This window comes from Oncorhynchus mykiss, chromosome 21, assembly GCF_057628025.1.
Source record: "Oncorhynchus mykiss isolate SJ-2025 chromosome 21, ASM5762802v1, whole genome shotgun sequence".
Classification (NCBI taxonomy): Eukaryota; Metazoa; Chordata; class Actinopteri; order Salmoniformes; family Salmonidae; genus Oncorhynchus; species Oncorhynchus mykiss.
Window position 1 is genome coordinate 28,318,116 of NC_143042.1, and position 22,840 is coordinate 28,340,955.

The window sequence follows — 22,840 nt, forward strand, 5'->3', positions numbered from 1 at the left end:
AGCGTCAGGCGACAGTTCACAGACTGGAACATCCAAAGACGGGCCACAGTCCGGAACCTCCCTCAACGGGCCACAGTCCGGAACCTCCAACGACGGGCCACAGTCCGGGGCCTCCAACGACGGTCCCCAGTCCGGGGTCTCCAGCGGCGGTCCCCATTCCGGGGTCTTCAGCGGCGGTCCCCAGTCCGGGGACTCCAGCGACGGTCCCCAGTCCAGGGACTCCAGCGACGGTCTCCAGTCTGGGGTCTCCAGCGATGGTCCCCAGTCCAGGACATCCGGCGATGATCCACGCAGCGAGGGTCCCCAGCCCGGAGCCTACGGTGAGGATCTGCAGTCCAGAGCCTCCGACGATGATCCACGGGTCTGTTCTACAAGAGCGGACTCGGTGTAAAGAAGAGCGGCGGCGTCCAGAACCAGAGCCGCCACCGAGGTTAGATGCCCACCCAGACCCTCTCATATAGGTTTAGGTTTGCGGCAGGGAGTCCGCACATTTGGGGGGGGGGGGGTACTGTCACGCCCTGACTTTAGTTATCTTTGTTTTCTTTATTATTTTGGTTAGGTCAGGGTGTGACGAGGGTGGTATGTGTGTTTTTGTTCTGTCTATGTTTTTTTGTATATCTATGGGGTTTTGGGATTGTCTAGGTAAATGTAGGTCTATGGTGGCCTGAATTGGTTCCCAATCAAAGACGGCTGTTTATCGTTGTCTCTGATTGGGGTTCCTATTTAGGTTGCCATTTCCCATTTTGGTTTTGTGGGTTATTGTCTATGTGTCGTTGCATGTCAGCACTCGTGTTATAGCTTCACCTTCATTTTGTTAGTAGTTTGTTCAGTGTTCTTATTTTAAATAAAGAAGAATGTATTCATATCACGCTGCGCCTTGGTCTCTTCGTTATGACGAATGTTACAGGTACTGTGGGAGAAATTAGGTACATATATGGATAAATATACTGTCCTATATAAAAGAGGGATGCATTTGCCATTCTGGTAAGGTACATTGTCTATTGTATAGGACAGGAAGCCAGAGTGGGGCCATGGGAGAGGGCAACACCTAGGGCAGCTGGACATACAAAGGTCAGAGGTTGTCTAAGGAGGGGGTCAGCCAAAGGACCAATTGATGGATTACAGACATCAATCACATCACAGGAGACAAGTCTGTTTGATCTTAGACAACCATATGAAGAGAAGGCGACCAGAACAGCTAGGCACCCTAAAGCTAAAGGAGATTAAAGACACCAAAAGGGACACATGGAGTTAATTACAGGGTATGAACACAGGCCACAGGAAAGGGGAATGTATAGTATTTTTAGTATAGCTGAGCATGCTAAAAACAGAAGAGACACATAGTCTGCTGACCCTAGATAACACACAAACAGGAGAACGCATTAAGCTGAGTGAAGGGTCAAAGCAAGGGTCTTGTCACCATTAGGATCTAATGGAAAGCAGATGGGGGCGTTATTGGGCTGAACAAGCAGGAAGCACGGATTGGGATGTAACTTAATTTGCATATGGGAGGGACTTATATGGTAGGTGTATAACTCAGAGCGAGGGCTCTGAAAAAGTGTGTGTGTTCCGCGGACCGCTCCGGCTTATGATACTGTTGTATTAAAAGTCTATATTGATTTTCACAAAGTTCTTGGTTGTGTCATATTTGAACCGATTTGCCACTACAGACTTGGCGAGCTTGCCAGGAGAATTAGGGACTGAATAACGTTCTTGGCTGGCAGCGGGATCTTTGGACGATCTGGGCAAACAAGGGTGGCCACCCAGCTAAGGTAAGACAACAGTGAAATGTTTGCATAGATCGCTTCAGAGATCCTGCCTCAGCAAGAGGAGCGTCAAGTAGGTCTCTCTCTCTCAAATTTCCTAAAAACTATAGAAACGAAAGAACTTTTTGAAATTCAATGAATTTGCATGCATGTGTGTAAGCTTGGAAATTGTATAATGAATGTGCATGCATGTCTAGTGAGTAAGTAGGTGGGGGCTGTGAACTTCGCTGGTGTCGGGTGTGTTATTCGGCATGTTGGGGCTGGGTTTGGGCGCAGGGCTACAGCTACCTGCTTATAAGGTTTGAATAAAATAAGTAGTTATAGAAGTCCTGAGATACCGCTTCAAAACATTTACCAGAAGGTCTGAATGGGTAGGTTACTTTACTGATAAGTAATCCTGCGATACCGCTTCAAAATATTTAGCTGAAGGACTGAATGGGTAGGCTACTTTATTGATAAGTAGATAGATAAACATTCATGGCTACCGCTTCAAGGAAAAGGTCTGTACGGATGAGTATTTAGAAAATAAATACACATGGCTACCGCTTTGAAATGAAGGTCTGTACGGGTGAATATTTAAAACACAGAAAGAACGCTGGCCTGATTGTGCGACGTTCAACTGAAAAAGGAAATCCTGCGAATATAAAACGCTCCGTCTAGCTAAACGGGGGTTTATAAATCAGTAGGTCGCGCCACGATATTGCTCTAACGTAGAATAAAGATCAATACGGGGTGGATGAATAAGATATGAAGACAAGCTGATCCGATTAGACAGTAGTCTCGTCATGTCGTAAAAATCCTATAGGATAATACCAGTTTATGTAGAGGAAGTGTATTAAACTAGGGGATAAACTATAGGTCGTTTTTAGGTAAAAACGAAGGGTATGCGTGAAAAATCCTATAGGATAATACCAGCTTATGTAGAGGAAGTGAATTAAGTTAGGTAATAAACTGTTTTGTTTTTAGGTAAAGACAAAAGGATTGAATGAATGCTGTAATATAATTATTTGTGATGAATGAGCAGATTAGAAAGAAGAGGAAGAACAGGCTGTGTGTCTGTGACCAACTGGGAATGCGCAGGCCTCTCTGACAGTTAACTAAGTGTAATTTGAGAAAGAGAGCGCATTTAACTCTCACTGGGAAGAGGAACGAAATCGATAAATATTGGGCAAGATAAGTTATACATAAGCATAAAACATTGACTGGATAATGAGTTAAAAGACCATTGTAAAAATTACAATAGGTGTTAAAAAGAGGTATTAAACAAGGCATGGATAGTATAAAACGGATGCGAAGTAGGAAGAAATAACTTAAAAATATACAGATAAACTAAAATATACTGGTTAAAATAAATCTAGGCTAAAGTGAGAATTGCATGAAAATAGAAGTCTAGAACACATTAAAAATATCACGAGCCCTGTAAACGAAATAGGAGGCTGCAATTTAAAAATAGCCTCAGGAATTAAACAGTAAAATAGGCTAAGAGAGAATATAGCAAGCGGATAAATAAAGAGATAAGAAAGTGCAGACATTATAAATAAGCTGAATTAGAAGGAAAATTATATGAAATAAGATTTAATACATTGAATAAAGTTAAAGTAATAGTATAAGCAAAGATAAAAACACAGTGATATTTGAGGTGCTGTACTAGAATAAGACATTAAGGCTTCTGTAGTATTCAGTAATACAGTTGTAGACATTATAGAGTAGGTTTTAAAAGGAGGTATTAAGTGATGTGACTAATAAATTATTATTTGAGAAAGTAGGGTAGATCTACCTTGGAAAATAGTAAATAAAGTATATAATGCGATGGGAGAGTTTAGGAAAAATAAATAGTGGCATGGAAACAAATGGACTGTTTCTCCCTGGAATATAGAGATAGCGAAATTTAATAAAGCCATAGAGTCACTGAAAGAAGCGCACGTTAATTCTACCAATTCGATTTGAATATGAAGGAGCGGTTTGCTACAATGTAGGGCAACATTACCCGGTAAACAGGATAAATAAAATAATGAATTGTAACGATCACATAAAACCATAACAAGAAGCTTAACTTACCAGCGTTTTAATGTTAATTAACATTATATCATCAGAAATACATTACGATGGGGGAAGTGTAAGAAGTTGTAGAGCAGGGCTAACTAGTGTGGGGGAAAATTAGTGTAAGATGACACTGGAATGCGATAGCAGAGAATGCAGAAATACAGGAATTTACACCCGTTTTAAAAGAACAACAACTGATCGTTCTAAGGTTAGTACGAATTAAGTTTTCACCAAGCGGTGTATAGTCTCTGATTGATCAAAAAGTGGTTCATAGAGAGTACAGTTTATGTGATGAAATACGTACTAGATCACGTTTTACCTAACTTCTAGTAAGGTACCGATGTAATTTACAAATAGCCTCACTCGGAGTCGTTTTGCATTAAAATGGTGGTTTCAGTGGTGATAAAATGCGTGGAGAAGTTGTTATTAGCGTCAAAATACGGAAAATAAACGTATATGAAAAATCACAAGCGTGGTAAAAATAGTTAGAAGAAAAGCAAATTGTAGAGTATGGGTGTATTCAATTTCTAAGGGTAGGATACAGATGGCCGAGCAGGGGGGAATTATGCGTTCTGTGCATGGCTGGAGCTTCTGTCGCATGCTCGGGAAATGTAAGGGGATTTTAGTATATGTAATACTATTAGCTTGCTGATTTAGAGGGTGGCATGGTGAATGTTAACGAAATGTACATTTCTTTTCCAGAAAAAAAGGGGTTACATTTTCTCTGGTCAAAATGTCATTGGAAACTGTAGTACTGAGGAAAGCAGTTAGAGATATTTTGGCCACTAAAAATCTTAGTATCTGGTTAAGGCTATAACTGGAGTTCCGGATAAGTGAGGCCGGCTCATGTGTATTCTTGGCCTATATGCGATAGTGGGTTTCCTTTGGAAGGGTTTTTTCAGTTCAGTTTCAAATTGGGTATGCAGAAGGATGGAAATGTTTTTGAAAATGTATTTAAGTTGTTTCTAAAGAAAAGAGAGTGGAAACATTTTAATGGTGTCAAATGCCCTGAACCCTAAGAATTTCCCTTGAAGATTGATCAACTTCACTAGAAATTGTTGGAACAAGTGGGATTTAATTATAAAATGATTGAGAAACACCCGTCTCTATTCAAAGTGTACAATCACTTTGAAATTCCATTATTTCCTTGGGAAAAAGATGAAGAGTTGTAATCTTGAATTGACTAGTTATTCAAATAGGTTTATTTTTATTTAACATGGGGTTATAGGAGAACATATCAGTTCCCTGGGGTTATGGTCTTTGGGTAAATACAAAATGTGCTTTGTTCATTCTACATATAAAATGGAAATATATGTAAACAAGGGATAACAGTTACTCCAAATAGGTTATTGGAGTGGGGGTTTCTGCAAGGGTTATGATGATAACTACATAATCTGTAACTCATCTGAGAGATCGCCAGTAGAATAAGGGAGTTATCATGGAAATGTAATGTCAGACTGCATTAATGCTTGGGAGAGACTATCATAACACCAAGTGGGTGTGAAACTCAAACCCACCCTACTGACTGAATAGTGTGGGACAACTGTGTCTGATGACCTGTGAACTGTATCTGGAATGATATGTACTGGGAGAAGAAAGACTAAAGGGGATTGGGATAATGACCTTTTATTACCAGGCCACTCATGACAGAAAAACAGAGGTAAAAGGGTGCATGGTAAATATAGATATTACTGGTATTAAAAGTTTTTAGTATGATGTTAATTATTAAAGGGAGATGTATTGAATTGAGTAGGTCAAATTTGAGTTAAAGTAAACACTAAGGACTGCTATCCTGAATATTGGATTGGACAATTTATAAACAACATTTAGTTATGTTTTGGTTATAGGACTGTTTAAATTTACTAGGCCTGGGAAAACTCTGGAAACTAATCCTGAGACAGGTTGATTGACAGAACTTGCAGAATATTAAATTAAAGGTTTTTGTTTCTTTTGTTTTACAATATCATTGTAATTGGAGTAATACATTGGAATGACATAAGTAATTGAATAAAAAGTATAGTCTGTTGTGTGATAACACCCAAGGATGAAGAAGACATTACTAATAGTGGTAATTTATTGCAAATATGCAGTTATTATAATTTACTTTACCATTTTTCTTGTTTGGTCAATTTATTTTTGGATTGAGGAAAATAAGAGTGTATATTTTTCCTGAGGAGGGACTGATATAAATTGACTAAAAATGATTTGAGAATGTTTAAGTATGTATCAAACTATGGAAGGAAATTAGGAGTAGTGACTTATGTGTTATGGGTTAGAAAAACTGTAACTACATTGGGGGCTCATATGAAGGTTATGGTAACAAGTGTTATTTCTAGAAACAGTGTATATTGATAGACAAGATAATTCACAGAAAAGGAAGGACAGTTGGTTTTGTAAAAATATAGGGACAATTCTAAAAGTAAATAGAACATTACACATACCTAGATTATGGTAAAAGTAATAAGTAGTGGCATTTTGAACACTAGAGCAAAAGTTTAAGAAGCTTAGGATTTAGTTTTGTTAGGATTGGATATTCTTTCAACTGGAAGACACTTGACTGATTACATGTTATTCTTGCAGCAGTTACGGTAGGGACCATAATTTGGCTATCATTATGAATATTTTTGTGGCAAGAGGCCAGGTATTTAAGACAGAATGTTTACATAGGGCTGTTATTTAAAAATTAAGATTTAGTGATCTTGCTCTAAGAAGAAAGTCTGTTGTCAGGAAATAACCCATGAGTTAGTATGTATGTTCCCAGGAAAAGACGCCAGATGGAAGGGCATGGGCTGAATTCTGGAAACTGAGTGTACATCAAGATACACCGGGCTGGGGATATACTTCTTACAGCACCTGCAGTGGTAAAGATTGTCATGTCTCTCTATGATGGGTGCATAAGTTTCACAAGAAGTAAGGTCCAGCTGAATAATGGGTGAGCTTGAAAACACCATGACAGAGGACGTGAAACAAAACAAAAGAGAGAGAGAGAGACTAGATTCTACTGTAGACATACTGGGTTGAGTTTGGGGGTTATTTGTTTTATTTGATAATGTATCATGTGAATAAGGATATATGTTAGGGTAGTTGTACTCTAAACCACATGTTGAAGGCTCAATGTGGAAGCCCATTCCGTGTTGAATTACTTTAAGAAGGAATAATGTTGATTAAGGTTATGCACATGTTTATCAGTTGAAACAGAGCAGATGGGGAACTAAGTAAAAAATGACATGGTTTGGGAACACCTCTCAGAACCTGCGGCCGAAAGGGGAAGACTGGATGAAAGCACGAGGAAGCCAATTAGGGCCTCCATTTTTGTGGAGTCCAGCAGAAAAGTATCCTGGAGGCATAGAGTCAGATGAAGAGAGAGTGGGATTTGTCATGGTCTCAGATTTCAGTATTCATGAATACAGTCATGCATAACATATAACATTGTCAATACTGTTATGTTTTGTCCTTTGTTTTCCAAGTCTTATGTTTAGGAAACCAGATGGAGAAGGGTTCGCCAGCTTCAGCTGGAATGTCAGTTTGTGTGATGAGTGATGGAAGTAAGAGAATGTATGGTGTAATCATAGAACAGAGGCCATAAGTCTCTAAGTATGAATGCCCCACAGAAAGAAGGCAGAAATCTGAACTAGGATGAGAGGTTCCACATCTGATGATCCAAGGGGACCAGAAGGATCTCTCCCAGTGATACCAGGAGATCGAGTCTACGTTTGAGTGTTCCGAAGGAAGTGGGATCAGCCGAGGAGGGAAGGACCCTACGAGGTGGCAACAGCCACAAACACGGCCGTCCAAGTGAAAGGAAGCAAGGCGTGGTATCATCTAAACAACTGCACCCGGAGAGAAGGACACAACCATACAGAGATGAGGACACAGAGGATGCTGATTCACCAGAATGGACCCCGGAGGGAGCAGGAGCAGCGGAATCAATCAAAGCGCCGGGGAGGAATCAAGAAAATGGCAGACCAGATACAACGAGTGCATCGGCTAACACACTCAGAAGAACCAACCAGGGAAAAAGAGCCTGAAAAGAAAAGAGACAAACAACCAAAGTTTCCTCCAGTATGGCCAGAAAGCCCAGAAGTGGGAGGGGGTAACATGTCTGCCACTCCTGATGATATACTTGTTGGGGCAGACTCTGTTGACGGAAGCCTTCTACAGTGGGACCCCGAGGTATCGCCTAAAGAAGGGGAACATCTCTTCCCTGAAATGGACGCCTTCCCAGATGGAAGCCCAGTTCGGGCTGAGGAGGGAACAACAGGCGAAGAGAGTGGAGGAGAAGCCTTATCAGGAACAACAAGTGAAGAAAGCAGAGGAGAAGCCTTACCAAGAGCAGAAGGAGAAATCTTGCAAGATGAAAGAAATGGGGATTTCCCCAAAATTGACTTTTCAGCTCTTGAATTGTCTCCATAATGAACAATTGAAGTTAGACCCATAGAAGAACAATGATATTGACATAACAGAAGTAACAGTGAACGCTAGAATAGCAACAACAGACTCACGCACAATCAAGATGTAGGGTGGAAACAGGAAGAGAAGAGAGGAACCAGTCAAACAATCTAAAAAGACTGACAAGGTTAGAATCTCTGTCCCACCTCAACATATAACTGAAACAGAAGAATAGAAGACAAAAGGATCAAACCCTTACCGGAGATTGCATTCGGTGGATGGACATATCATCGAACGAAGAGAGAAGTCATTTGGGACTCAAAAGGATGTGACCTGACGTTAACCAAAGAAGTAGACGAGTGGGTGCTCACCATGAATCAGATTGAACCAGTTGAAGGTGAAGAATTAATAGGTGAAATAATGAGAACAAGATTGACTGAAGGGAGTAGTTCCTCAGTCATTCAGAATTGGTATTACGCCAATACCTAAACAGGAAGAGCCTGTGGTAGCTAGAAAGCATCAGAACCAGGAGGGTTCTTTATTGACATTTTGAACTTTTTGACTAACTCTAATGACCTACCTCAAGATAAGAACATTGCAAAGATGACAGACAGACATACCAGACTCTGAACCACTCAAGGACACCACATGAAAAGAATAGTGAAGAATGAGTGGTACGAATGGGCTAAGTATACAGCAGAAATAAACATAGAATGGACAATTGTATTTTGTGTAGAAAATCACCTTTGTCTGATCTTTTGATAATACCTGAACCTGCATCATTTGAAGAATGTGTTAAATGTAAAATGTTCAATATTCAGAGAAAATACTACATTCCCTTGTGTGACATAGAATGTAGGATTGCTCGAGGGAGCACTAGAGGCAGAACCATGTTAAACGAGACTGGATTAGGAGACAAGGATTGTGCTGCCTATGACATTAAAACTGAATTAAATGGACCTCAATTAGACAGAAGTACTGTGGTTAAAGGCAAATATGAAGGTTTGTACAGCCATAACACCGAAGGAATTGGTGTAGGAAACACCACTGTAGAATGTGATACTATTTGGGTACTAGAGACTGCAGGGGTTCGTAGGAATAAAGATAAAGGGTTGGTGACGAATAGAAAAGGGTTGTGTGGTAAAATAACTCAGGTTGCGCCATCTCTTATTATGCTAAAAAATCAGGACAGAAGTATTGCGGATAGTTTCTGGATGTGTGGGAATGACAAACTGTTGAATGTACTGCCAGATGGATGGACGGGTCTTTGTACCTTAGTTAGAGCAATTCAACAGGTAGTCATCATGGGGTGATTTAATAATGGTTATGTTAACTCTAGAGTTAAGAGGGTGTATGAGAAAGACACTGAGGTATACTTTGATGCAATTGGACAGCCTAGAGGGGTACCTCGGGAGTTCAAGGCAAGAGATGAAGTTAAATCTGGATTTGAATCTATATTTTTGTGGATAACACCAAATAAGAACTTAGAGTGGATTAATTACATATACTATAACCAACAGAGATTCATTAACTATACTGACTCGGCTTTAACGGCGTTGGGGGAACAGGTACAGGCTCCCAGTAAAATGTCTTGGCAAAATAGACAGGCTCTCAATTGGCTTTTGGCAGAGAAGGGTGGAGTTTGTGTTATGTTCGGGGATGATTGTTGCACCTTTATTCCCAATAACACTGCGCCTAATGGATTCTTTGCTGTCGCTATGGCTAAACTTAAAGGGTTAAGAGAAGAGGTTAAGAAAAATGCTGGGGTGGACTCTCATGGTTGGGATTGTTTGGACTTAGCATTGGGGAAATGGGGAGCCATGTTTGCTAGGACGGCCTTTATGCTGGAAGGGGGGTTATTGGCTCTGGGTATTGTATTTTGTTGTGTTTTACCCTGGGTGAAATCACTTGTGATCCAGACAACGGTTAAACAGATGTTTGTAAGTAGAGCTGACACTCCGGTGATAGTTGATCCTGTGCCGGGTAGGCCAGGCCACTATACTGATGAAAATGGACAGTTATGCTGTCATTCCAAATTCATAAGAAAGTCAACTGATGCATATCCACAAAAAGGGTCATTTCCGTAGTAAGTACAAGAGGTGTTATGTAAGGTCTACTTTTGCTCACGGCCTTGTGTTTTAGTATGTTTTGTCAAATGTTTTTATAGGTATATCAATGAATATATCTGGTTTCTTTTAATTAAAAGTTAGTTTTGCCTTCTAAAATGCTAGGTTATATTTAAAAACATGTGGGATATCCCGGTTACAAGTGTCTACGGACCATGTCCTTAATCTTCTAACAGAGGTTGGTATTGATGGTATCACGGTTGTTGGAGAGGTGTCTGAGAGGGAGAATCATGTGGAAAGCTTAAATTTAGAATGATGTGTCAATTTTATTTTGTAACTGCATGGAGGCCTAGTGTTTTCTCATATTCAATTTATTATTTGACTCATTGCTTTATTATATATATTTTTATTTTTCGCGTAGCTGAGAACCTCAGACAAGGTTATGTATTTACATGCTCATGCTTTAACAAAAGATAATGTATTATTTTTTGTTTCTATACCGAACTAGATATTTCACTCTTATGAAATACTAGAGATGTTTGGTGTAGGTGATTAGGAAGTTTTATTTTTTTTATTTAAAAAAAAAATATATATAAAAAAAAAATATATATATATATTTTTTTTGATAATCGACTGTTGATATTATGTTCCATATATGTCCTTTTTAAGTTTTTGGTGCTTATTAAAGCACCAGAGGGGGGTTATGTGGGAGAAATTAGGTACATATATGAATAAATATACTGTCCTATATAAAAGAGGGATGCATTTGCCATTCTGGTAAGGTACATTGTCTATTGTATAGGACAGGAAGCCAGAGTGGGGCCATGGGAGAGGGCAACACCTAGGGCAGCTGGACATACAAAGGTCAGAGGTTGTCTAAGGAGGGGGTCAGCCAAAGGACCAATTGATGGATTACAGACATCAATCACATCACAGGAGACAAGTCTGTTTGATCTTAGACAACCATATGAAGAGAAGGCGACCAGAACAGCTAGGCACCCTAAAGCTAAAGGAGATTAAAGACACCAAAAGGGACACATGGAGTTAATTACAGGGTATGAACACAGGCCACAGGAAAGGGGAATGTATAGTATTTTTAGTATAGCTGAGCATGCTAAAAACAGAAGAGACACATAGTCTGCTGACCCTAGATAACACACAAACAGGAGAACGCATTAAGCTGAGTGAAGGGTCAAAGCAAGGGTCTTGTCACCATTAGGATCTAATGGAAAGCAGATGGGGGCGTTATTGGGCTGAACAAGCAGGAAGCACGGATTGGGATGTAACTTAATTTGCATATGGGAGGGACTTATATGGTAGGTGTATAACTCAGAGCGAGGGCTCTGAAAAAGTGTGTGTGTTCCACGGACCGCTCCGGCTTATGATACTGTTGTATTAAAAGTCTATATTGATTTTCACAAAGTTCTTGGTTGTGTCATATTTGAACCGATTTGCGCCTTGGTCTCTTCGTTATGACGAATGTTACAGGTACCCAGTGTCATGGCTTCATTGCTCCAGAGCACCGCAAGGGGGAGTTAGAGCACTCATTATGCATTTGGGTCGCAAGGTTTTTATATGACCAATATATGCAATGACGAATTTGACGCAAGCCACCCATCACTGCTGACTTTCTTTAGCAAAGATGCCTGACAAAACATTACGGTGGAAGAAAATGTAAGTAATTATAACAACATAACGAGTCAAGCAAAACATTTACAATTGAGAGCAATATATTAGTTATGTAGAGACAAACGATTGTGCATACTGTTTTGTCATAGTTAATTTACGAAATTCGCTATTTAGCAAGTTAGCTGACTAGCTAACATTAGCCAGCTAGCTAGCTAGTGTTATGACATGATAATGAAATTGTAATTGCATCTCCAATCCAAAATTAACTCTAGAATCGGCTTCCTATCTCTCAACAAAGCTTTCTTCACTAATGCCGCAAAACATACCCTCGTAAAACTGACTATCCTACCGATCCTTGACTTCGGCGATGTAATTTACAAAATAGCCCCCAACACTTTGCTGGGTAAAGCCCCGCCTTATCTCAGCTCACTGGTCACCATGGCAACACCCACCCATAGCACGCTCCAGCAGGTATATTGCACTGCTCATCCCCAAAGCCAACACTTACTTTGGTCACCTTTCCTTCCAGTTCTCTGTTGCCAATGACTGGAAGTCTTATATCTCCTCCTCTAACTTTAAGCATCAGCTGTTAGTGATCGGTAAGCTGCTCTGTACATTTACACAGCCAATCTGTAAATAGCACACACAACTACCTCATCCCCATATTATTACTTACCTTCTTGCTCTTTTGCACCCCAGTATCTCTACTTGCACATCATCATCTGAACATTTATCACTCAAGTATTAATGGTAATTGTAATTATTTTCACCTCTATGGCCTATTTATTGCCAACCTCCCTAGACTTCTGCACACACTGTACAAGGATTTTTCTATTTTAATTTTATTTTGTGTTATTGACTGTACGTTTGTTTATGTGTAACTCTGTGTTGTTGTTTTTGTTGCACTGCTTTGCTTTATCTTAGCCAGGTCGCAGTTGTGTATGAGAACTTCTTCTCAACTGGCCTAAACAATCTAATTAATTCACTGTCATGTTTTTGCGGACACGACTATATTATACTATGGTTTCACTATAGTGTTTTTGTGGACACGACTGTAGTACAGTGGTTGCTCCACTAAAGGTCTTGCGATTATGCTGCGGTACTTAGAGGTAATTTGTACGGTACCCTGCGTCACCACTTCATTGCTCCAGACCAGTACGAGGGGGAGTTACACGGAACCCAAACAGGCTACGCGCATGCGACATTGTGCCTACATTTATCTTGTCCCCCCACACCAAACGCAATCACGACACGCAGGTTAAAATATCAAAACAAACTCTGAACCAATTACATCAATCTGGGGACAGGTTGAAAAGCATTAAACATTTATGGCAATTTAGCTAGCTAGCTTGCACTTGCTAGCTAATTTGTCCTGGGATATAACCATTGAGTTGTTATTTTACCTGAAATGCACAAGGTCCTCTACTCCAACAATTAATCTACACACCAAACAGTCAACCAAATCGTTTCTAGTCATCTCTCCTCCTAAGCTTTTTCTTCTCTTGACTTTACATTCTAATTGACAACTTTCATAAATTAGGTGCATTACCACCACTGACCTCATTCGTCTTTCAGTCACCCATGTGGGTATAACCAATGAGGAGATGGCACGTGAGTACGTGCTTCTATAAACCAATGACTTGCAGCGCGATCTGCAAGTCCTTTTTGGAGAAAAGTCCTCTGGTCTGATGATACAAAAATGGAACTGTTTGGACAGAAAGACTGGTGGGACTGGTGGCATCATGAGGTAGGAAAATAATGTGGATATATTGAAGCAACGTCTCAAGACATCAGTCAGATAGTTAAAGCTTGTTCGCAAATGGGTCTTCCAAATGGACAATGACCCAAAGCATACTTCCAAAGTTGTGGCAAAATGGCTTAATGACAGCAACGTCAATGTATTGGATTGGCCATCACAAAGCCCTGACCTCAATCCTATAGAATATTTGTGGGCAGAACTGAGAAAGCATGTGTGAGCAAGGAGGCCTACAAACCTGACTAAGTTACACCAGCTCTGTCAGGAGGAATGGGCCAAAATTCACCCAACTTATTGCGGGAAGCTTGTGGATGGCTACCCGAAATGTTTGACACAATTTAAACTAAAGGCAATGCTACCAAATACTAATTGAGTGTATGTAAACTTCTGACCCACTTGGAATGTGATAAAAATAAATAAAAGCTGAAATAAATCATTCTCTGTACTATTATTCCGACATTTCACATTCTTAAAATAAAGTGCTGATCCTAACTAACCTAAGACAGGGGATTTTTATTTGGATTAAATGTCAGCAATTGTTAAAAAAAAGTTCAAATGTATTTGGCTAAGGTGTATGTAAACTTCTGATTCCAACTGTATGTACATATAACTAGGAATAAAGTTACATAATACACGGTATTAACACCACATGGGATTTGTCAAAGAAGTTGGTGCAAAAAGGGTCAATGTAGATAGTCCGGGTTTCTATTTTGTTAACTATTTAGCAGTCTTATGGCTTGGGGTAGAAGCAGTTCAGGGTCCTGTTGGTTGCAGACTTGGCACATCGTTACCGCTTGCCGTGCATGATGCAATAATTTCCATGGTAATGTAGAATGTTCATTCAAATGATGCTAACTGATGTGGCTCACGCAATGGAATGTATTTTTTTTGTAATGTCAGTTGACTTGATTCAACAAATCACAGCACAGACTGACGGGTACACTTCCGGCTTTTACTTACTGCTTTTATCCTATGGGTACACTCGCAATTGCCGGCAGTCCACCCATTATGCCATCATTGTCTTGAATGGGAACACCCGTTCTATTTAATGAGGGGATTTGATTAATCTGGCCCAGGCACCCGGGTAGGCATGTTTTGCACCAGGTGAATATTTTGAAACGGGCTGCTTCACAGGCATGAGTCAGCACATGGAGTAATGAGTACGATTCTGTGGGATGATCTCAAGTCCATATTCCTCGAGTCCTCTCTCCTCGTGTCCTTCTCAAAACACAATGTTACATCCAATGTGTTTTGAGAGGGAGAGAAGACGCAAATCATATGCAATTGGGATCTTCCCTGTGTTTACATACCCACACAGTTCTCAAAACTTAGAGAGCTACCGTTCTATCGGTTTTTAATCCAACACATTTTTTTAAATATAATGGTATATGAGAATTCTCAACTTTCTGGAATCCAATGTAGCTGCTGTTGGAGTCAGGGTAGTGAAATGTAATTGCTGCCACCACAGAGGCAATTTATTACTTTCCAAAACAACTATCGTTTAGACCACTAAACAAACAGTTTGACAAACATAGTTTGGCTTAAAATCTTACTCCACTTCTCTGCTTCTCAAAGGCGGAAACGCTTTTTAAATTGGGTCTACCGTTCTCGTGGGAGAGCGATTTAATTAACCCTCACCTGCTCTTCACTAACAGCTCTCTGTGTCAATACTGATATTCCAAAACGATACCGTTGGCTAGGATACTCGCAGACGCTGCAGGGCCAAAATCATGAGGAGACACTCCTCCTACACCGTTAAGCTAGAAATGCCGTTCCAATATCAACAATTCCGCAACTGTCGCGATCGAGTTGTTTGCATAGAATTTTTGATATCTGTTATACTTGTTCCGTTATTCACTTTCTTGTCCTCTTTTTGTCCTTCATCCACTTTCATTGGATTTCTCAAGATACTAAAGTGCCCCATTGTGACATCATCACTTCCAACTGACATTCTCTGTAAGTGAAATCAAGCTACCTTTGACACAAATCAGCTAATAACCACTTTGCAACCACTTAGACAAAACATTTCAAGTTCCCCAGCTTCGTCTACTTCTCTGCTACTCAAATCGGGAGTTTGGAGAAGAAATGATATTCACATCAAAAGTTACAGCAGTTTAAGTAAGAGCACCAAGATCATTTTCTGTAACATTTTGGCAAACAGTGTCCATTTTGACCAATACGTCAACAAGTTAGACAAAAAGTCAGAGTGTATGGGATATTCGTCTACTTCTCTGCTATTCATAGCTGTGTGCAGAATCAAAATATTCCATACGGAACTTACGGTACAGCTGTTTTTGTAACTGCATTACCACGTGTTTTTCAAACTTCCACAAACAACGTTCGTTTTGACCACTTTCGGAACGTTTTTGAGGAAAAAAGTCCGGCAAGCTAAAATCTTCCCCTGCTTCTCTGCTCTTCAGAGACTAAGTCGGATTTCAAATCGGTGCAACCAATCTGTAACTATAGCCGTTTTCGTAACGATTCGCGTCTCTTTCAAATGTCTGTAAATCATGTCAGCAGCAAGGCAATTTATTACTTTCCAAAACAACTATCGTTTTGACCACTAAACAAACCGTTTGACAAACATAGTTTGGCTTAAAATCTTACTCCACTTCTCTGCTTCTCAAAGTCGGAAACGCTTTTTAAATTGGGTCTACCGTTCTCGTGGGAGAGCGATATAATTAACCCCTCACCTGCTCTTCACTAACAGCTCTCTGTGTCAATACTGATATTCCAAAACGATACCGTTGGCTAGGATACTCGCAGACACTGCAGGGCCAAAATCATGAGGAGACACTCCTCCTACACCGTTAAGCTAGAAATGCTGTTCCAATATCAACAATTCCGCAACTGTCGCGATCGAGTTGTTTGCATAGAATTTTTGATATCTGATATCTACTTCTCTGCTACTCAAATCGGGAGTTTGGAGAAGAAATGATATTCACATCAAAAGTTACAGCAGTTTAAGTAAGAGCACCAAGATCATTTTCTGTAACATTTTGGCAAACAGTGTCCATTTTGACCAATACGTCAACAAGTTAGACAAAAAGTCAGAGTGTATGGGATATTCGTCTACTTCTCTGCTATTCATAGCTGTGTGCAGAATCAAAATATTCCATACGGAACTTACGGTACAGCTGTTTTTGTAACTGCATTACCACGTGTTTTTCAAACTTCCACAAACAACGTTCGTTTTGACCACTTTCGGAACGTTTTTGAGGAAAAAAGTCCGACAAGCTAAAATCTTTCCCTGCTTCTCTGCTCTTCAGAGACTAAGTCGGATTTCAAATCGGTGCAACCAATCTGTAACTATAGCCGTTTTCGTAACCCATCGCCTCTCTTTCAAGTGTCTGTAAATCATGTCAGCAGCAAGGCAATTTATTACTTTCCAAAACAACTGTCGTTTTGACCACTAAACAAACAGTTTGACAAACATAGTTTGGCTTAAAATCTTACTCCACTTCTCTGCTTCTCAAAGGCGGAAACGCTTTTTAAATTGGGTCTACCGTTCTCGTGGGAGAGCGATTTAATTAACCCCTCACCTGCTCTTCACTAACAGCTCTCTGTGTCAATACTGATATTCCAAAACGATACCGTTGGCTAGGATACTCGCAGACGCTGCAGGGCCAAAATCATGAGGAGACACTCCTCCTACACCATTAAGCTAGAAATGCCGTTCCAATATCAACAATTCCGCAACTGTCGCGATCGAGTTGTTTGCATAGAATTTTTGATATCTGTTATACTTGTTCCGTTATTCACTTTCTTGTCCTCTTTTTGTCCTCCATCCGCTTTCATTGGATTTCTCAAGATACTAAAGTGCCCCATTGTGACATCATCACTTCCAACTGACATTCTCTGTAAGTGAAATCAAGCTACCTTTGACACAAATCAGCTAATAACTCCACTTTGCAACCACTTAGACAAAACATTTCAAGTTCCCCAGCTTCGTCTACTTCTCTGCTACTCAAATCGGGAGTTTGGAGAAGAAATGATATTCACATCAAAAGTTACAGCAGTTTAAGTAAGAGCACCAAGATCATTTTCTGTAACATTTTGGCAAACAGTGTCCATTTTGACCAATACGTCAACAAGTTAGACAAAAAGTCAGAGTGTATGGGATATTCGTCTACTTCTCTGCTATTCATAGCTGTGTGCAGAATCAAAATATTCCATACGGAACTTACGGTACAGCTGTTTTTGTAACTGCATTACCACGTGTTTTTCAAACTTCCACAAACAACGTTCGTTTTGACCACTTTCGGAACGTTTTTGAGGAAAAAAGTCCGGCAAGCTAAAATCTTCCCCTGCTTCTCTGCTCTTCAGAGACTAAGTCGGATTTCAAATCGGTGCAACCAATCTGTAACTATAGCCGTTTTCGTAACGATTCGCGTCTCTTTCAAATGTCTGTAAATCATGTCAGCAGCAAGGCAATTTATTACTTTCCAAAACAACTATCGTTTTGACCACTAAACAAACCGTTTGACAAACATAGTTTGGCTTAAAATCTTACTCCACTTCTCTGCTTCTCAAAGTCGGAAACGCTTTTTAAATTGGGTCTACCGTTCTCGTGGGAGAGCGATATAATTAACCCCTCACCTGCTCTTCACTAACAGCTCTCTGTGTCAATACTGATATTCCAAAACGATACCGTTGGCTAGGATACTCGCAGACACTGCAGGGCCAAAATCATGAGGAGACACTCCTCCTACACCGTTAAGCTAGAAATGCTGTTCCAATATCAACAATTCCGCAACTGTCGCGATCGAGTTGTTTGCATAGAATTTTTGATATCTGATATCTACTTCTCTGCTACTCAAATCGGGAGTTTGGAGAAGAAATGATATTCACATCAAAAGTTACAGCAGTTTAAGTAAGAGCACCAAGATCATTTTCTGTAACATTTTGGCAAACAGTGTCCATTTTGACCAATACGTCAACAAGTTAGACAAAAAGTCAGAGTGTATGGGATATTCGTCTACTTCTCTGCTATTCATAGCTGTGTGCAGAATCAAAATATTCCATACGGAACTTACGGTACAGCTATTTTTGTAACTGCATTACCACGTGTTTTTCAAACTTCCACAAACAACGTTCGTTTTGACCACTTTCGGAACGTTTTTGAGGAAAAAAGTCCGACAAGCTAAAATCTTTCCCTGCTTCTCTGCTCTTCAGAGACTAAGTCGGATTTCAAATCGGTGCAACCAATCTGTAACTATAGCCGTTTTCGTAACCCATCGCCTCTCTTTCAAGTGTCTGTAAATCATGTCAGCAGCAAGGCAATTTATTACTTTCCAAAACAACTATCGTTTTGACCACTAAACAAACCGTTTGACAAACATAGTTTGGCTTAAAATCTTACTCCACTTCTCTGCTTCTCAAAGTCGGAAACGCTTTTTAAATTGGGTCTACCGTTCTCGTGGGAGAGCGATATAATTAACCCCTCACCTGCTCTTCACTAACAGCTCTCTGTGTCAATACTGATATTCCAAAACGATACCGTTGGCTAGGATACTCGCAGACACTGCAGGGCCAAAATCATGAGGAGACACTCCTCCTACACCGTTAAGCTAGAAATGCTGTTCCAATATCAACAATTCCGCAACTGTCGCGATCGAGTTGTTTGCATAGAATTTTTGATATCTGATATCTACTTCTCTGCTACTCAAATCGGGAGTTTGGAGAAGAAATGATATTCACATCAAAAGTTACAGCAGTTTAAGTAAGAGCACCAAGATCATTTTCTGTAACATTTTGGCAAACAGTGTCCATTTTGACCAATACGTCAACAAGTTAGACAAAAAGTCAGAGTGTATGGGATATTCGTCTACTTCTCTGCTATTCATAGCTGTGTGCAGAATCAAAATATTCCATACGGAACTTACGGTACAGCTGTTTTTGTAACTGCATTACCACGTGTTTTTCAAACTTCCACAAACAACGTTCGTTTTGACCACTTTCGGAACGTTTTTGAGGAAAAAAGTCCGACAAGCTAAAATCTTTCCCTGCTTCTCTGCTCTTCAGAGACTAAGTCGGATTTCAAATCGGTGCAACCAATCTGTAACTATAGCCGTTTTCGTAACCCATCGCCTCTCTTTCAAGTGTCTGTAAATCATGTCAGCAGCAAGGCAATTTATTACTTTCCAAAACAACTGTCGTTTTGACCACTAAACAAACAGTTTGACAAACATAGTTTGGCTTAAAATCTTACTCCACTTCTCTGCTTCTCAAAGGCGGAAACGCTTTTTAAATTGGGTCTACCGTTCTCGTGGGAGAGCGATTTAATTAACCCCTCACCTGCTCTTCACTAACAGCTCTCTGTGTCAATACTGATATTCCAAAACGATACCGTTGGCTAGGATACTCGCAGACGCTGCAGGGCCAAAATCATGAGGAGACACTCCTCCTACACCATTAAGCTAGAAATGCCGTTCCAATATCAACAATTCCGCAACTGTCGCGATCGAGTTGTTTGCATAGAATTTTTGATATCTGTTATACTTGTTCCGTTATTCACTTTCTTGTCCTCTTTTTGTCCTCCATCCGCTTTCATTGGATTTCTCAAGATACTAAAGTGCCCCATTGTGACATCATCACTTCCAACTGACATTCTCTGTAAGTGAAATCAAGCTACCTTTGACACAAATCAGCTAATAACTCCACTTTGCAACCACTTAGACAAAACATTTCAAGTTCCCCAGCTTCGTCTACTTCTCTGCTACTCAAATCGGGAGTTTGGAGAAGAAATGATATTCACATCAAAAGTTACAGCAGTTTAAGTAAGAGCACCAAGATCATTTTCTGTAACATTTTGGCAAACAGTGTCCATTTTGACCAATACGTCAACAAGTTAGACAAAAAGTCAGAGTGTATGGGATATTCGTCTACTTCTCTGCTATTCATAGCTGTGTGCAGAATCAAAATATTCCATACGGAACTTACGGTACAGCTGTTTTTGTAACTGCATTACCACGTGTTTTTCAAACTTCCACAAACAACGTTCGTTTTGACCACTTTCGGAACGTTTTTGAGGAAAAAAGTCCGGCAAGCTAAAATCTTCCCCTGCTTCTCTGCTCTTCAGAGACTAAGTCGGATTTCAAATCGGTGCAACCAATCTGTAACTATAGCCGTTTTCGTAACCCATCGCCTCTCTTTCAAGTGTCTGTAAATCATGTCAGCAGCAAGGCAATTTATTACTTTCCAAAACAACTATCGTTTTGACCACTAAACAAACCGTTTGACAAACATAGTTTGGCTTAAAATCTTACTCCACTTCTCTGCTTCTCAAAGTCGGAAACGCTTTTTAAATTGGGTCTACCGTTCTCGTGGGAGAGCGATATAATTAACCCCTCACCTGCTCTTCACTAACAGCTCTCTGTGTCAATACTGATATTCCAAAACGATACCGTTGGCTAGGATACTCGCAGACACTACAGGGCCAAAATCATGAGGAGACACTCCTCCTACACCGTTAAGCTAGAAATGCTGTTCCAATATCAACAATTCCGCAACTGTCGCGATCGAGTTGTTTGCATAGAATTTTTGATATCTGATATCTACTTCTCTGCTACTCAAATCGGGAGTTTGGAGAAGAAATGATATTCACATCAAAAGTTACAGCAGTTTAAGTAAGAGCACCAAGATCATTTTCTGTAACATTTTGGCAAACAGTGTCCATTTTGACCAATACGTCAACAAGTTAGACAAAAAGTCAGAGTGTATGGGATATTCGTCTACTTCTCTGCTATTCATAGCTGTGTGCAGAATCAAAATATTCCATACGGAACTTACGGTACAGCTGTTTTTGTAACTGCATTACCACGTGTTTTTCAAACTTCCACAAACAACGTTCGTTTTGACCACTTTCGGAACGTTTTTGAGGAAAAAAGTCCGACAAGCTAAAATCTTTCCCTGCTTCTCTGCTCTTCAGAGACTAAGTCGGATTTCAAATCGGTGCAACCAATCTGTAACTATAGCCGTTTTCGTAACCCATCGCCTCTCTTTCAAGTGTCTGTAAATCATGTCAGCAGCAAGGCAATTTATTACTTTCCAAAACAACTATCGTTTTGACCACTAAACAAACCGTTTGACAAACATAGTTTGGCTTAAAATCTTACTCCACTTCTCTGCTTCTCAAAGTCGGAAACGCTTTTTAAATTGGGTCTACCGTTCTCGTGGGAGAGCGATATAATTAACCCCTCACCTGCTCTTCACTAACAGCTCTCTGTGTCAATACTGATATTCCAAAACGATACCGTTGGCTAGGATACTCGCAGACACTGCAGGGCCAAAATCATGAGGAGACACTCCTCCTACACCGTTAAGCTAGAAATGCTGTTCCAATATCAACAATTCCGCAACTGTCGCGATCGAGTTGTTTGCATAGAATTTTTGATATCTGATATCTACTTCTCTGCTACTCAAATCGGGAGTTTGGAGAAGAAATGATATTCACATCAAAAGTTACAGCAGTTTAAGTAAGAGCACCAAGATCATTTTCTGTAACATTTTGGCAAACAGTGTCCATTTTGACCAATACGTCAACAAGTTAGACAAAAAGTCAGAGTGTATGGGATATTCGTCTACTTCTCTGCTATTCATAGCTGTGTGCAGAATCAAAATATTCCATACGGAACTTACGGTACAGCTGTTTTTGTAACTGCATTACCACGTGTTTTTCAAACTTCCACAAACAACGTTCGTTTTGACCACTTTCGGAACGTTTTTGAGGAAAAAAGTCCGGCAAGCTAAAATCTTCCCCTGCTTCTCTGCTCTTCAGAGACTAAGTCGGATTTCAAATCGGTGCAACCAATCTGTAACTATAGCCGTTTTCGTAACGATTCGCGTCTCTTTCAAATGTCTGTAAATCATGTCAGCAGCAAGGCAATTTATTACTTTCCAAAACAACTATCGTTTTGACCACTAAACAAACCGTTTGACAAACATAGTTTGGCTTAAAATCTTACTCCACTTCTCTGCTTCTCAAAGTCGGAAACGCTTTTTAAATTGGGTCTACCGTTCTCGTGGGAGAGCGATATAATTAACCCCTCACCTGCTCTTCACTAACAGCTCTCTGTGTCAATACTGATATTCCAAAACGATACCGTTGGCTAGGATACTCGCAGACACTGCAGGGCCAAAATCATGAGGAGACACTCCTCCTACACCGTTAAGCTAGAAATGCTGTTCCA

General features: G+C 40.1%; 1 long non-coding RNA gene across 1 annotated transcript; it reads left to right on the forward strand.

Annotated features, from left to right (window-relative positions):
• Nucleotides 1-915: 915 nt before the first annotated feature.
• LOC149973036 (uncharacterized) lies at nt 916-11,686 on the forward strand. The gene is made up of 2 exons (XR_016490265.1): nt 916-6,670; nt 6,999-11,686. It is a non-coding gene; the product is annotated as an uncharacterized LOC149973036 (long non-coding RNA).
• Nucleotides 11,687-22,840: the final 11,154 nt, after the last annotated feature.